The sequence below is a fragment of the Tachyglossus aculeatus genome, chromosome 18 (assembly GCF_015852505.1).
Source record: "Tachyglossus aculeatus isolate mTacAcu1 chromosome 18, mTacAcu1.pri, whole genome shotgun sequence".
NCBI classification, from domain to species: Eukaryota; Metazoa; Chordata; class Mammalia; order Monotremata; family Tachyglossidae; genus Tachyglossus; species Tachyglossus aculeatus.
Window position 1 is genome coordinate 30,504,725 of NC_052083.1, and position 14,126 is coordinate 30,518,850.

A 14,126-nucleotide genomic window follows, 5' to 3' on the forward strand; every position below is an offset into this window, starting at 1 on the left:
TCCGTTTCAACGGTGGTCTGTTGGAGGTGCCTCTTTCATCTTTTCCTTTTAATTTTTCATTTGGTCTTGGCCCTAAAACACACCGACAATCAACAGAGTTAAGACCACGCACTGCTTCCCAGAAGAATCCAGTCTCAGCTAGTTTTCTATCTGCTAATATACTTCCAGAATTTGGATCCCTGGGTGTGGCTGCCCAGTAATTTGGAACCAGTACTGTGTTTCCCTCCTGAGAAAATTCAACTTAATTTCTCTTTAACAAAACCACCAACGAGAAGGAAATGCTGCTTATCGAGGAAACATACTGAATGGCTTCCCTGGCGAGTGAGATGGCCTAAACTCTGTTCCCCGGTCCCAGCATCATCTGTGTGGCTCTCAGATCAGTGGCCAGATGTCAGTGGCCAGGCAATTTTAGGCCAGCCTCTGCTATACTGCATAGATTAGGATCTGGATTCACGCCTGACCCCGTGGCCAGTTAACCCTCTTGGAGTCAGCGGAGCAGGATTGGAACACAGAGGACCTTTGCCTATTTTTAATAATGGCATTTATTAAGCACTTACTATGTGCAAAGCACTGTTCTAAGCACTGGGAAGGTTACAAGGTGATCAGGTTGTCCCACGTGGGGCTCACAGTCTTAATCCCCATTTTACAGATGAGGGAACTGAGGCCCAGTAAGTAACTTGCCCAAAGTCACACAGCTGACAACTGGCGGAGCCGGGATTTGAACCCATGACCTCTGACTCCGAAGCCCGGGCTCTTTCCACTGCGCCATGCTGCTTCCAAAGGTAATCAAGTTGTGTCACGTGGGGCTCACAGTCTTAATCCCCATTTTACATATAAGGTAACTGGGTCACAGAGAAGTTAACTGACTCGCCCAAAGTCACACAGCTGACAAGTGGTGGAGTCAGGATTAGAACCCATGATCTCCGACTCCCAAGCCCGGACTCTTTGAAAGCCACACTACTTCTCTACAGAAGACAGGTATTCTACAGAAGACAGACTATTCCAGGGATGAGTAGTGAGTGACTCATTTCATCTTACCCGCTTGACTCCAATTTCCGTCCAGTATTAATAATAATAATGGTATTTTGTTAAGCGCTTACTATATGCAGAGCACTGTTCTAAGCGCTGGGGGGATACAGGGTGATCAGGTTGTCCCACGTGGGGCTCACAGTCTTTAATCCCCATTTTACAGATGAGGTAACTGAGGCTCAGAGAAGTTAAGTGACTTGCCCAAGGTCACACAGCAGACTTGGCGGGGCCGGGATTTGAACCCATGACCCCTGACTCCAAAGCCCGTGCTCTTTCCACTGAGCCATGCTGCTTGGTAACGATAGTCAATAGATAGTCTTACCGCTGTAGTTTGTAGAGGGCTCTCGGTCTCATCTTAAGAGCAGAGGAACAGGAGTCAGGAAATTTGGATTCTAGCAACCACTTGTCTGCTGTGCCATCTGGGGCGAGGCACTTATGTGCTCCACGACCCAGTTTCCTCATCTGTAAAATGGGGATTAAAATACCTCTTCCCTATCCCTCCCTTTTAGACGGTAAGCTCTCTGGGGGACCGGGACTGTGTCCAACCTGATGAATTTGTGTCTCCCGCAGGGCTTGGCACATAGTGAAAGCTTAATAAATACCACCATTATCACAGAGGCCATTGAGTGCTCCAGCCAGTAATACCCCTTCCAAGCTGAGTTCCTTCCCAGAGTTAACTGCAGAAGCTACAATGTGATCTGCCCAAAGACACACGGTTTTCTCTCTTGGGAGGGTAAAGCCAAAAAAGCAGAGCGGGGTCTGAGCTGCCATCCTGGCAGTTCCCTTTTCGACAGGTGACTCCTCCACTTGCTGTCTCCTGAGACCCTTTAACAATCGCTCAGGAGATGCTTGTGAGCACTAAGTGTCTTTCCAGGCTGCAGCACAAAAAACAGCGTGCGTGTGTGTGGATGTGTGGCTGATTTTGCATCAGCACTCCAGCCTCCGGTGGGCAAACACCGGCCATTCCCTTAGGGGCCGCGTTGCCACCAGCATCTGACTCTCTTCTCCAGATGATCTGCCGTCTCGGCAGTGTGGAGCATTTTAAAATAGTTTTCTCCCTGTAGGCTGTAGCAGCAGCTGCAGAAGGACAAGATAAGAGAGCCACAGACAGAGGCCGGGAATCGATTCTCCGAGCCGAGCCCCAGCCACCGAGTTCCTTTCCAGCTGGCTTTAGGGAAAACACGGCTAATCCAGGCTTCCTCGGGCGGTGGGTGCAGCTCAGGGCCTGTTCTGCATTTAGCTCGGTGCCGCTTGGCCACGATTTGCAGGCAACTCTCTGATTCGGTGCCCCTCGGGATGGTTCAGATAGTCACGTGGCGTGAAGTCGAGTCTCCCGACAAACGGGCGGTGTGGGAGATGTGTTTCTTTAAAGGGGCATCTGTGTTCAAAGTATAAAGTTTTGAAAGCCCACGTTGGGAGTAGAACGGTCCGAGGTTGCACTGTGACCAGCTGATTCTCTTATCGCTTGCTCCGGAGGAGTAGTGTGGCTTTATGGGGGAAAAACCTGGGACTGGGTGTCAGAAGACCGGCTTTGCCACTGGCTTTTTGAATGATCTTGGACAAGTCAGTGATAATAATAATAATAATAATAATAATAATAATAGTGTTAAGCACTTACTGTGTGCCAGGCACTGTACTAAGCACTAGGGTGGATACAAGTAAATCGAGTTGGACACAGTCCCTGTCCTAGATGAGGCTCACAGTCTTAGTCCCCATTATACAGATGGGGTAACCGAGGCATAGAGGAAGTGAAGTGACTCTCCCGTGGTCACACAGCAGGCGAGTGGTGAAGCCAGGATTCGAACACAGGTCCTTCTGAGTCTCAGGCCTGTGCTCTATCCACTAGGGCACACTGCTTCCTCAGCTTCTCCGGGCCTCAGTTGCTTCATCCGTAAAATGGGGGTATAGTACTGACTCTTCCCCCTTAGTTTGAATGCACCGATTGGGACGGCACCTGCGTGTGATTATGTCATACCTGTCCCCTCGAGGCCATAATCTCCCCTTTTAGACTGCTACAGTCTAGACCTCTTGGGGCAGGGATCCCTTGTGTTGCTCTCTCCCAAACTTTTAGTACAGTGCTCTGCACACAAAAAGTGCTCAATAAATACCATTGATTGATTAGCATATAGTAAGCACATAATAATTGAAAAATACAAGCAATGCATTCTTATGTGGAAAGGAGTAAAAAGGCCCTTTGTAACCGGAGAAGAAGAAAATTACAGTTTTAAAAGTCCTCTTCAAATGGTGGCTACAAATGCTGTTGATAAATTCTATAAAATATTGATAAATCATTTTATATTTGTCTCCCCTGTGGAGTGTAAGCTCCTTGTGGGAAGAGAATATGTCCCTCACCATTTCTGTGCAGTGCTCTGCACCAAGAAGCCGCTCAAGAGATGCTATTACTACTATGACTGCTGAGTACCTTATTATGGGCTCTCTCTTTTGTTCACCTTTTTTCAGAAAATTATGGAATCCAGAATTTCAAACTCCAGTTTGGCAGCTCAGCCTGGCAGCATCCTGCTGATTCTCCAGATCCCAAGGGAACCAGTCAACATCTAGCCCAAGTTGTATGAACCCTGACACCGAGAGAAAGGTATCTTGTCAAGGCATTTCCATTCTGGCTAATCTGAAAACTCCCTCTTCCCTGAAGACCATTTTGTCATAGGCAAGGCTAAAAATGTGAAGTACAAGTCTCATTTTATTTTTATCCTAAATGGAAGGACTGTAAAAAGTCAATTTAACCTTCAGATTAAGAAAAAATCTCAACATTCTAGTCAAGTTTAATTTAGGGCTGCTAGTGATCCCTGTTGAAATATTCATCGTTTTCTCAGAAGATATGTTCGAGGCAGCTGACAGGTGTCTTGAGTTGATATGGTCCCTATCTGGTGGCCCTGATTTTATGATAGCTTCAACTATGACTTTTTGCTATTTTCCATACTTCTCCTTCTAACTCATGCTGGCTTATTTTTATCCCAGATGGATTTTTATTTTAAATACAAAAATAGAGAGAGGAAAGACTGGATTGTCTCCTGTGTAGACAGCAGGATTGGAGGATCATGGGGCTTTGTTTTTCGCTCTTCAGCTATAATAATAATTATAGTAATAATAATAATTTGGCATTTAGGTCCTTGCTGTGTGCCAAGCACCGGGGTAGATACAAGATAATCAAGTCCCACGTAGGGCTCAAAGTCTAAGTAGGAGGTAGAACAGGTATTGAACCCCATTTTGCAGATGAGAGAATTGAGGCATGGAAAATTTAAGCAATTTGCTCACGGTCCACAGCAGACAAAGGGTGGAGCTGGGATTAGAACTCGGGTTCTCTGACTCTCAGGCGTGTGCTCTTTCCACTGGGCTACACTGCTCAGTAACAGATGTACACACACCATGCTACATACTAGGGTAGATTCAGTGTATTTGGATCAGACACAGTCCTTGGCCCATAGACAAAGGGAGAGGGAGAACAGGTATTTTATCCCCATTTTAAAAACGAGGAAACCGAAGTACAGAGAAGTTAAATGACTTGCCCAAGGTCACACTACAAGCAAGGGGTAGAGCTGGGGTTGAAAGCCAGTCTTCTGCCTGCCAATTCTGTGCTGTTTCCACTAGGCCTCACTGCTCCTCTTAGGATTACCGTGGGTCTCAAGGGCGTAAGGTGGTGTTTAAGCAGCTTTCCAACAGATAGGTCTTGGCACCTTCAGGTTTGGGCTTGGCATTTGCCGCAGCGACAAACCCGGGGCTGTTATTTCAGCGCTTTAAAAGCACCAGAGTGCTGGGCTGACATTCCAGAAACGTGCTCACAGGTGAAAGTCTTCACTTTGGCTCGGCCTTGCCTGATGCCAAAGGGTTGGCGGGGTTGGGTTGCGAACTGTATCTCTCATCAAACATCAGCAGTTGCATTTATTGAGTGCCTGCTGAGCTCAGAGCCATGGCTGGCTTAGAGGAGGAGGAGGAAATACACAGAGGCTTCTTTTAAAACACTTCAAAAATAGTTTCTCTCTGGTAGAGATGACAAGACAGACCAAAAAAAAATCTCCAAACTTATTGGTCATGAACTATTCTTTTTCTGTTTTTCTGTCTATAAAGTCAGGTTGCCTTGGTAACCATACCTCGCAACTATGGCAACGGATCATCATGAGTCATGGTACCCAAGGCAAACACCTTTGTGAGGAGAAAGAGTGGCACCCATCAGTTTCCTTAAACCCATCCTCCAGTTTGCTAAAGATGTTTTCCTCCCGCCTTTTCTTCATGGTGATAATGGTCAGGGAGTTTGGTTTTTTTGTGTGTGTTCAGATGGGAAGTTGTGAAAAAGGTGGCCTGACCAGTCAAATGACATGAGCCATGATCATTGAGGTGACCTATACCTAGTTATGATAATAATAATAACGGTAATAAAGATAATACTTGTTAAATACTTACAACGGGGTAGATAGAAGTCAGTCAGGTTGGACACCATTGGACACCATCCCCGTCCCTCATCAAGAGTTGAGAGTCTAAGCAGTGGAGCAAATGGGAATTGAACAGGACTGAACAGTCACATGCTTTTGAAAGCCCTTACTCAATGTCATGAGCTGTTATCTTGAAATTTTTGTTGTTGATAAGCTGGTTGGTGGTTATAACGGGGAAAACGGGCCTTTATGAAACTGGGTGGGCAAGTGGGTAGAATCTGGGGCTGGGAATCAGGAGACCCGGGTTCTAGTTCTGGCTCTACCGCTTGTGTGGCCTTGGGCAAGTCACTTAACCGCTCTGTGCCTCAGTTTCCTCACCTGTAAAATGGGGATAAACTATTTCCCCTTCCTCCCTTTGATGGTGAGCCCTGTGTGGGACAGGGATTGTTAGATGTGATTTTCACTTTTCTACCCCAACAGTTAGCACAGTAGTTGCCGCAGAGCCACCATAGTCATTTATTATCACTAGAACGATGATGAAGATGTGTATCCAATTAAGATGTGCAGCTAATGGCAAATGCCTCAGGCCATTACCCTATATAATCACCCAGTTGTGTTATAATAATAATAAGTGCTTACTGTGTGCTATGCACTGTGCTAAGCCCCTGGGGTAGATATAAAGCAATCCTATCAGACAAGCCCACAGAGGGCTTGTAGGGCCCCTTCTGCATACCAGGAAGAGGATACATCTGAATTCCCCATCAAATATAACTTTTTAAAAAATTAATGCACATTTTACGAGGAAAAAAAAAGCTCTCTCCAAAGTGTTTTATTTTTCTGAAAGAGAAAAAGGATGCTGCAGACAAGGCTTCAGCTTTTCATGTAGCTTTCCTACTTCCCACAGGGCCTGTGTGGTAGATACGGCAGCACGATGGCCAATTTTGCACATGGAGCTCAAGAGTGGAGCGGAGGGCCAGAGGTTTTAGGGTGGAAGAGAACGGGGAGTTAACAGGTTGGAAAGCTACCATTACTGGGGCGGGGGAGGTCTTCCCAACCCTGCTTGGGAACCCTCGGGTCTCATCGGAAACCGGGGGTGAGCAAGAGTGGGAGTCTGTGTCACAGCGCTGTGGAGATGAATTTCTCCATCGCCCCCCGTGAAGTGGGCGCTGATGATCGCGGAGTCTCTGCCTTACCATGGCTGGGTTTTCCGGGTAGCCAACGGGGATGCCCACCAGGTGCAAGACGCTCAGGAGCTGAGCTCTGAGCTGAGTGAGGTCCCTGGCTGTCCCCGACGTCGGCGAGGGTCAGGGCCGCTTCAGTGTGGGAGGCTTCGCTCATGTCATTTTTCTCATATAGCTCCCCGGTCTAAAAGTCTTTATTTTTACCACTCCAACTTCTGTTTCCATGGAAATGGAGCCAGCCACCAGCCACTGATTCAGTGTCTGCCTCGCCATTCTGCTTTGTCCTTGCCTCTGCTCCATGGAAGAAAAACACATTTATTTTCCTATTTGTGTGCTTTTTCAATGGCTAAGACGCTCTTGTTGTAAAATGTCCCCAGGCACATTTCGGTGAATGCGGTTGAGTAAAAGCGACTTCAAGCTTCATTAGCTAAACACAACTCCCCCATGGCATTGGCCCAGTGCCTGACTGCACAGAGAGACTCCTCGGAGCCCTTGTAGGTAAATTCACTGACCCTTAGTTAAATCACCAGGCGCCATATTGGGGGCTGAGACCCTAACGATGAAAGTTAAGCCCCCCGCCCAATACACACATCCACACAAAATCAAGTCCCAAATGGGAAAATCAATTGCAGAACAGCCCAGTCTTCTCCTTTGCTAGTTGAGTGTGCCTGAGGTCAAGTCCAAGAGTCCCTCAATCAATCAATCAATCAATTGTATTTATTGAGCGCTTACTGTGTGCAGAGAACTGTACTAAGCGCTTGGGAAGTACAAGTTGGCAACATATAGAGACAGTCCCTACCCAACAGTGGGCTCACAGTCTAAAAGACCTCAAGACCCAACCTCAAGACCCAACTCTAGGCTGAAGCCCCACAGGTAAACCTCCAGTGCTTGTCTTCCGTGGACTAGGAAGTCTCCTCTAATTCCATTGTATTGTGCTCTCCCGAGCGCTTAGAACAGTGCTCTGCCAATAGTAAGCACTCAGTGTATACCATTGATGGATTGGTTTTCAGGGAGTCTCCTTTGAGGGGCCACACACCGCAAGGAAAGGGTCCTAGCGTTTTGTGACAGGACTAGGGTGCCAGTTGCTCTTGGCATCACTTCATCTCTGGCTTTCACCCGCACTGGGGTTTCTGCTTTTCCAAATGGGCAAGAGAGTCTGGTGGCTTTGAGAGTGGAAGAGGATTTTGAATGCCCTCCCTCTGCCCCTCCGCCAAGCTAGCTCTCTTCCTCCCTTCAAGGCCCTGCTGAGAGCTCACCTCCTCCAGGAGGCCTTCCCAGACTGAGCCCCTGCCTTCCTCTCCCCCTCGCCCCCCTCTCCATCCCCCCATCTTACCTCCTTCCCCTCCCCACAGCACCTGTATATATGTATATATGGTTGTACATATTTATTACTCTATTTATGTATTTATTTTACTTATACATTTCTATCCTATTTATTTTATTTTGTTGGTATGTTTGGTTCTGTTCTCTGTCTCCCCCTTTTAGACTGTGAGCCCACTGTTGGGTAGGGACTGTCTCTGTGTTGCCAATTTGTACTTCCCAAGCACTTAGTACAGTGCTCTGCACATAGTAAGCGCTCAATAAATACGATTGATTGATTGATTGAATGATGAGATTCTCCACTGGAAAGGATTTTAGGCCTTGGTTCGGTCTTAGTTAAGCTTGCTGGAGAGGCTGTGCAGCTAGTTTTTGGTCAGTGACCAGGTGGAAGGCCGTGCAGCTGCCATCTCGGATGGAGATGTGGGGGAGAAGAGCCAGGTCCTCCCCCGGCTTGGGGAGAAGGAGGGGGCAGATATTCCGAGGCCAGTCCCAGCCACCCTGACAGCCGCATCTTGGAAAAGACAAAGCTCTCTAGATGGTAAACTTGTTGTGGGCAGGGACTGTGTCTGTTTATTGTTGTCTTGTACTCTCTCAAGTGCTTAGTACAATGCATAGAGTAAGCGCTCAATAAATATGAATGAATGAATGCCCAGCCTACCCAAACGAGGGGAGGCTGAGAGGATTACGGCCCTTGCGTCTGGAAGAATAATGCCTGAACGGGGACATGATGGAAGATTGCAACTCCGTGACTAGGCAACTATCATAGGCGGTAGATTCCTCTCCAGTCAGGAGAGTGAAGAAATAGATGTGAGGTGCGACAGCTGATCTCCAGGGCCTTCTCCCTGAGAGAGAGGCCCCCATGCCACCGGAACATCCATCTTGGCTGTTGGAAAGGTCGCGATTGTGACTTTGGCTCTGAACCACAAGGAGCCCAATCTCTGCTCCTCCAGCCGCAGTGTCCTGACACTCTTTTGTGCTTATCGTCATTCCTGTCTTTTATATGGTTTCTGGTTTTTATTGTTTCAACATGGGTCTGTTGCCTACCTGTTACCTCCCCGTTATTATGAGCTCCTTAGGGACCAGGGTCCGTGTCTCGTTCTCACCCCTGTATTTTTTCCCCCAGGGCCAAATGCAGTGTTCGGCACACAGAGGGGGTTTACTAAACACTAGTACGTTATGAAGTGTGGTTTCAGAGGTAGTTTTCCCGGACAACAGTATCAAAGGATCCAGGAGCATTAGAATCAAATCATAGCAATAGGCCTGAGATGAATTACGGGAAGGGAAGCTCAAGAGCTTTCTATAGATTCGTAGGCAGGTCTACAAGGGTAATTAGAGGAAAAATGAGTTTGTTGAATAGAATTACCTTGAACTTGAATACAGATGTTAAGAAGAGCAGTTGGGGCATTCTTTGCCCACTGAGCTAACTTGGCTATTGAGAGAACCCAGCGGTATTTCTCCGGTTTCTCTGATTGACCTGGAGGTAGAAATCTCCAGAATGTCGGTGTCTTGGACTGGAGCTCCGTACCAGGGCCCACATGCACACTGTTGTGCTCCTGAAACCAAAAAGGAATTGTTTTTCGCTGGGTGAAGAAAGGGGCCGACCTCAAGTTCTAGTCTGTTAGTACAAACGCGGTAAGGATGGTGATATCCTGCCCTGCATTGTCAGCTGGGTGACTTTGGGCAAGTCACTTCACTTCTCTGGGCCTCAGTTACCTCATCTGGAAAATGGGGATGAAGACTGTGAGCCCCCCGTGGGACAACCTGATGACCTTGTATCCTCCCCAGCGCTTAGAACAGTGCTTTGCACATAGTAAGTGCTTAATAAATGCCATCGTCATTATTATTATTATTATTGTTACAGATTGCCAGCTAGAAGGGGCTCCCGTTACCTATTTTCTTTCTGGTTGGAGAAATGTCAGGGTGTTTGATTTGTTAAGGTGGTTTATGGCTGTTGGTGTTCCCTTGGAAGAAGATGGTCACACTTCTCAGTAGTAGCCCCTGTGTGCCATCATGCTGTGACCCTGTTCCACGGACTCAATCTTCAAACTTAGGCAGCTACAGAGTTTTACTGCCGGGTCCGGCCTGTGGAACTTGTCAACCTTGCATGGACTGTGAGTTTCCTAACCCTACGTGCCCTGCATCATTCTGCACAGGCTTAATTTGATCTTTGAAATCACCTAATGACTGAAAGATGCCGTATTCATCATCATCATCATCAATCGTATTTAGTGAGCGCTTACTATGTGCAGAGCACTGTACCAAGTGCTTGGGAAATACAAATTGGCAACATATAGAGACAGTCCCTACCCAACATTGGGCTCACAGTCTAAAAGGGGGAGACAGAGAACAAAACCAAACATACTAACAAAATAAAATAAATAGAATAGATATGTACAAGTAAAATAAATAAATAAATAAATAGAGTAATAAATATGTACAAACATATATACATATATACAGGTGCTGTGGGGAAGGGAAGGAGGTAAGATGGGGGATGGAGAGGGGGACGAGGGGGAGAGGAAGGAAGGGGCTCAGTCTGGGAAGGCCTCCTGGAGGAGGTGAGCTCTCAGCACGGCCTTGAAGGGAGGAAGAGAGCTAGCTTGGTGGAGGGGCAGAGGGAGGGCATTCCAGGCCCGGGGGATGACGTGGGCCGGGGGTCGATGGCGGGACAGGCGAGAACGAGGTACGGAGAGGTGAGTATTCCTCACCCAGGAGGAGTTTTGGTATAAAAATGGGACTTAACATGTTTATCGGAAGGATTCCTTGAGCACTATGAACCTGCTGAGTCAATCGGTGGCATTTTTTGAGCACTCACTCGTGTGCAGAGCATGATATTAAGCACTTGGGAGAGTTTAGTAGAGTAGATGTGATCCCTGCAGTCAGCATCAAAGGGCAAGATGGGATCCAGACATTGAGATCGTAGAACAGAAACTGTGCTCTCTTCAACACCACTTTACTGGGTGGGACATGTTCTCACATGATAGAATGGATATTGGATGCCCACACACAGTTGCTGTATGGTGAGTTGAAATCGGGACCACGAAAGCAAGGCAGATAGGGAAAACATTTAAAGAATGCTGTAAAGCAAAGATTCAGACCATATGGCTTCTCGGCTGAAAACAGGGAGACAGCCGCATCACAAGGACTAGCAAGACAAGCAAGGAATGGCTGCGTTTCGGCCGAAAGCTTCGAGAGAATTGTGAAATGAGGAAGTGAAAGCGAAAGCAGCACCAATCGTAATGGTCTTGGTGAGGCATTCGGCCTTTTCTTAAACCTTAAATCTTGCTCAGGTCAAACCAACTCTTGAGGTTTTTAGTTAGCTCCATTTCTTTTCAAGTTGCTATGGTAGACTTCAAGCCTTTCTTGAGGGCCAGTGATCAGTGCTTAGAACAGTGCTTGGCACATAATGATGGCATTTATTAAGCGCTTACTATGTGCAAAGCACTGGTCTAAGCGCTGGGGAGGTTACAAGGTGATCAGGTTGTCCCACGGTGGGCTCACAGTCTTCATCCCCATTTTACAGATGAGGGAACTGAGGCACAGAGAAGTTAAGTGACTTGCCCAAAGTCACACGGCTGACAATTGGCGGAGCCGGAATTTGAACCCGTGACCTCTGACTCCAGCCCGTGCTCTTGCCACTCAGCCACGCTTCACAAGTACCATAAGTTTCATTATGGTTATTATTATTGTATTCTTAGGAGAGTAATGGTCATGGTTAAAACTTTCCCTCCGTAGCTCCAGATATGAAAATAAAATTCACTGCTAAAGCTAGTTAGACAAGTAGTTTGAAATGCATACCAGCCTCTGGGGCTAATTGTGTTTATCTGCTGTAATTCAATACATTAATGCACTTATATACGTCACATATATCGGAGGTGCAATTTTATTTGCTTCAGCTCCATGCCTGCCAGTGTTTTCCAGATAGCCATATAGCAGAGTGTCAGCGGAGGTTACAGAGACCAATTAAAAGAAAAAGTGCAAGTGAATCACGGGCAGGAGGAATTAGGAAAGGAAACAAGGGGACAGATCACCCATCACACAGTGTTGTCTGGCAGAAATGCTAATCCAGAGCCTCTTTTAGGACTCAGATTAAAGCCGGCAAATTCGCAAGGAGTCGTGAGATCCGGCAGCTCTTGTGAGAGCTGGGTTTAGGGCTCTTTTTGATGATCATTTCTGTGCAGTTGGGCCAGCTACTTCTCACCAGTGCCAAGGAGGTGGTGAGGTGAATCCCAACCCCTCGAAGCAGTTGAATGCTAGAGCAGCAGAGTAGCCTAGTGGAAAGTGCACCGGTCTGGGACTCATGTATATGTGGTAAAAAAAAGAAATGTATATATATATATATATATACCTATATATATATAGGTAGCTATATCGATGGATTGATTGCAGGAAGATTAACTGTACCAATGGATGGGTCCGTGAAGAAGGCTAGAAGACATCCAAGATTTTGTCACCAGTCCATTAATAATAATCAAGGCATTTAAGTGCTTACTATGTGCCAAGCACTGTTCCCTGACTGAGCCCCTTCCATCCTCTCCCCCTCGTCCCCCTCTCCATCCCCCCATCTTACCTCCTTCCCTTCCCCACAGCACCTGTATATATGTATATATGTTTGTACATATTTATTACTCTTTATTTATTTTACCTGTACATATCTATTCTATTTATTTTATTTTGTTAGTATGTTTGGTTTTGTTCTCTGTCTCCCCCTTTTAGACTGTGAGCCCACTGTTGGGTAGGGACTGTCTCTATATGTTGCCAACTTGGACTTCCCAAGCGCTTAGTACAGTGCTCTGTACACAGTAAGCGCTCAATAAATACGATTGATTGATTGATTGATTGACACAGTCCCTGTCCCACATGAGGTTCACAGTCTACCCAGGATGGAATAGGATTTATAATCCCTGTTTTACCGGTAAGGAAGCTGAGGCACAGAGGAAATGCCTCCCTCCTTTTACCTGCCTCCAGACTGGACCACTAGATTGTAAGCTTCTTGAGGGCAGGGAATCATGTCTGCTTCATCTGTGGTACCCTCCCAACTGCTGCACTCAATCAATCAATCAATCAATCGTATTTATTGAGCACTTACTGTGTGCACAGCACTGTACTAAGCGCTTGGGAAGTCCAAGTTGGCAACATATAGAGACGGTCCCTACCCAACAGTGGGCTCACAGTCTAGAAGACTGTGAATAGTCTAGAATAAATACCATCGATTGATTAGTGGAGTGTTCAGCATCCCGGTAAATGTTCAGTAAATACCATTGATGGATTGGCCCACAAAGGCACAGACCAGGTGGAAGAGATTGAGCCACCAGTGTGAGTCTTGCTGGTGATGGGCAATTCAGTACAGAAAGGAACTCCAAAAGCAGGTCTACCTTTCAAGACAGAGGAACGCAAAACCATGAAACGAGCCTTAGGAGAAAGCCCTGTAGATGACTAATGTTGGTAAAGAAAACCACGGAAAATAATCCGTGACGATTTATAGAGAAGCCAGGCCAGGGAACCACCACACCTGATCACAGCCTACCAAAATTCCAAATGATGGAAGCGCGGTGGCGGTAATACCTTTGTACTGTGGAAGAGAAAAGGATATTTCATCTCTGGAAAATGGCATTCAAATTGGCTTGGAAATGAGCCTGGGCTGAAGAACTGTGAATGGGAGTTCGTAAATGGCAATCTATTGAGATGGGGCAGGAGCGGCCCGAGAATTAGGCTTGCTTCTGATTTTAATTAGCATCTCTATTAGTGCCATAAAGAAGGGTTACATGGCATGTTAATTAAATTTGCAGCTGATGCTGAATTGGGAAGTGTTCCAAGCTCTAATGAGGTAGAGGAGTAATGCAGAGAGGCCAATGGAGGTTGGAAATATGGATGCGATATAAAATAAGGGCTAACCTGGACAAAGGCAGGGTGGGTAGAAATGTAACCGTGAATACAAATCACTAATGAAAGGAAGATAGCAACGGGGCAGACTTGGAGATGACAGTGGTTGATAAATTGGTTAAAAGCTTATAGAGCATCATAATTGTGGGTTCTTTTAATGCCCAGTATTAACATGTGGGTTTTTACAGAAATGCATTTCTTTTGAGAGTGGAAGTCCAGAGTCTGGCCATCATCTTCACCATCCTCTTCACCATCCTCTTCACCATCCTCTTCACCATCATCATCATCATCATCAATCGTATTTATTGAGCGCTTACTATGTGCAGAG

The 14,126-nt window shown here is 46.5% G+C and overlaps 1 pseudogene; it reads left to right on the top strand.

The window, feature by feature from the left end:
• LOC119940291 overlaps positions 1 to 14,126 on the top strand; it is a 76,959-nt pseudogene that overhangs the window by 11,845 nt on the left and 50,988 nt on the right.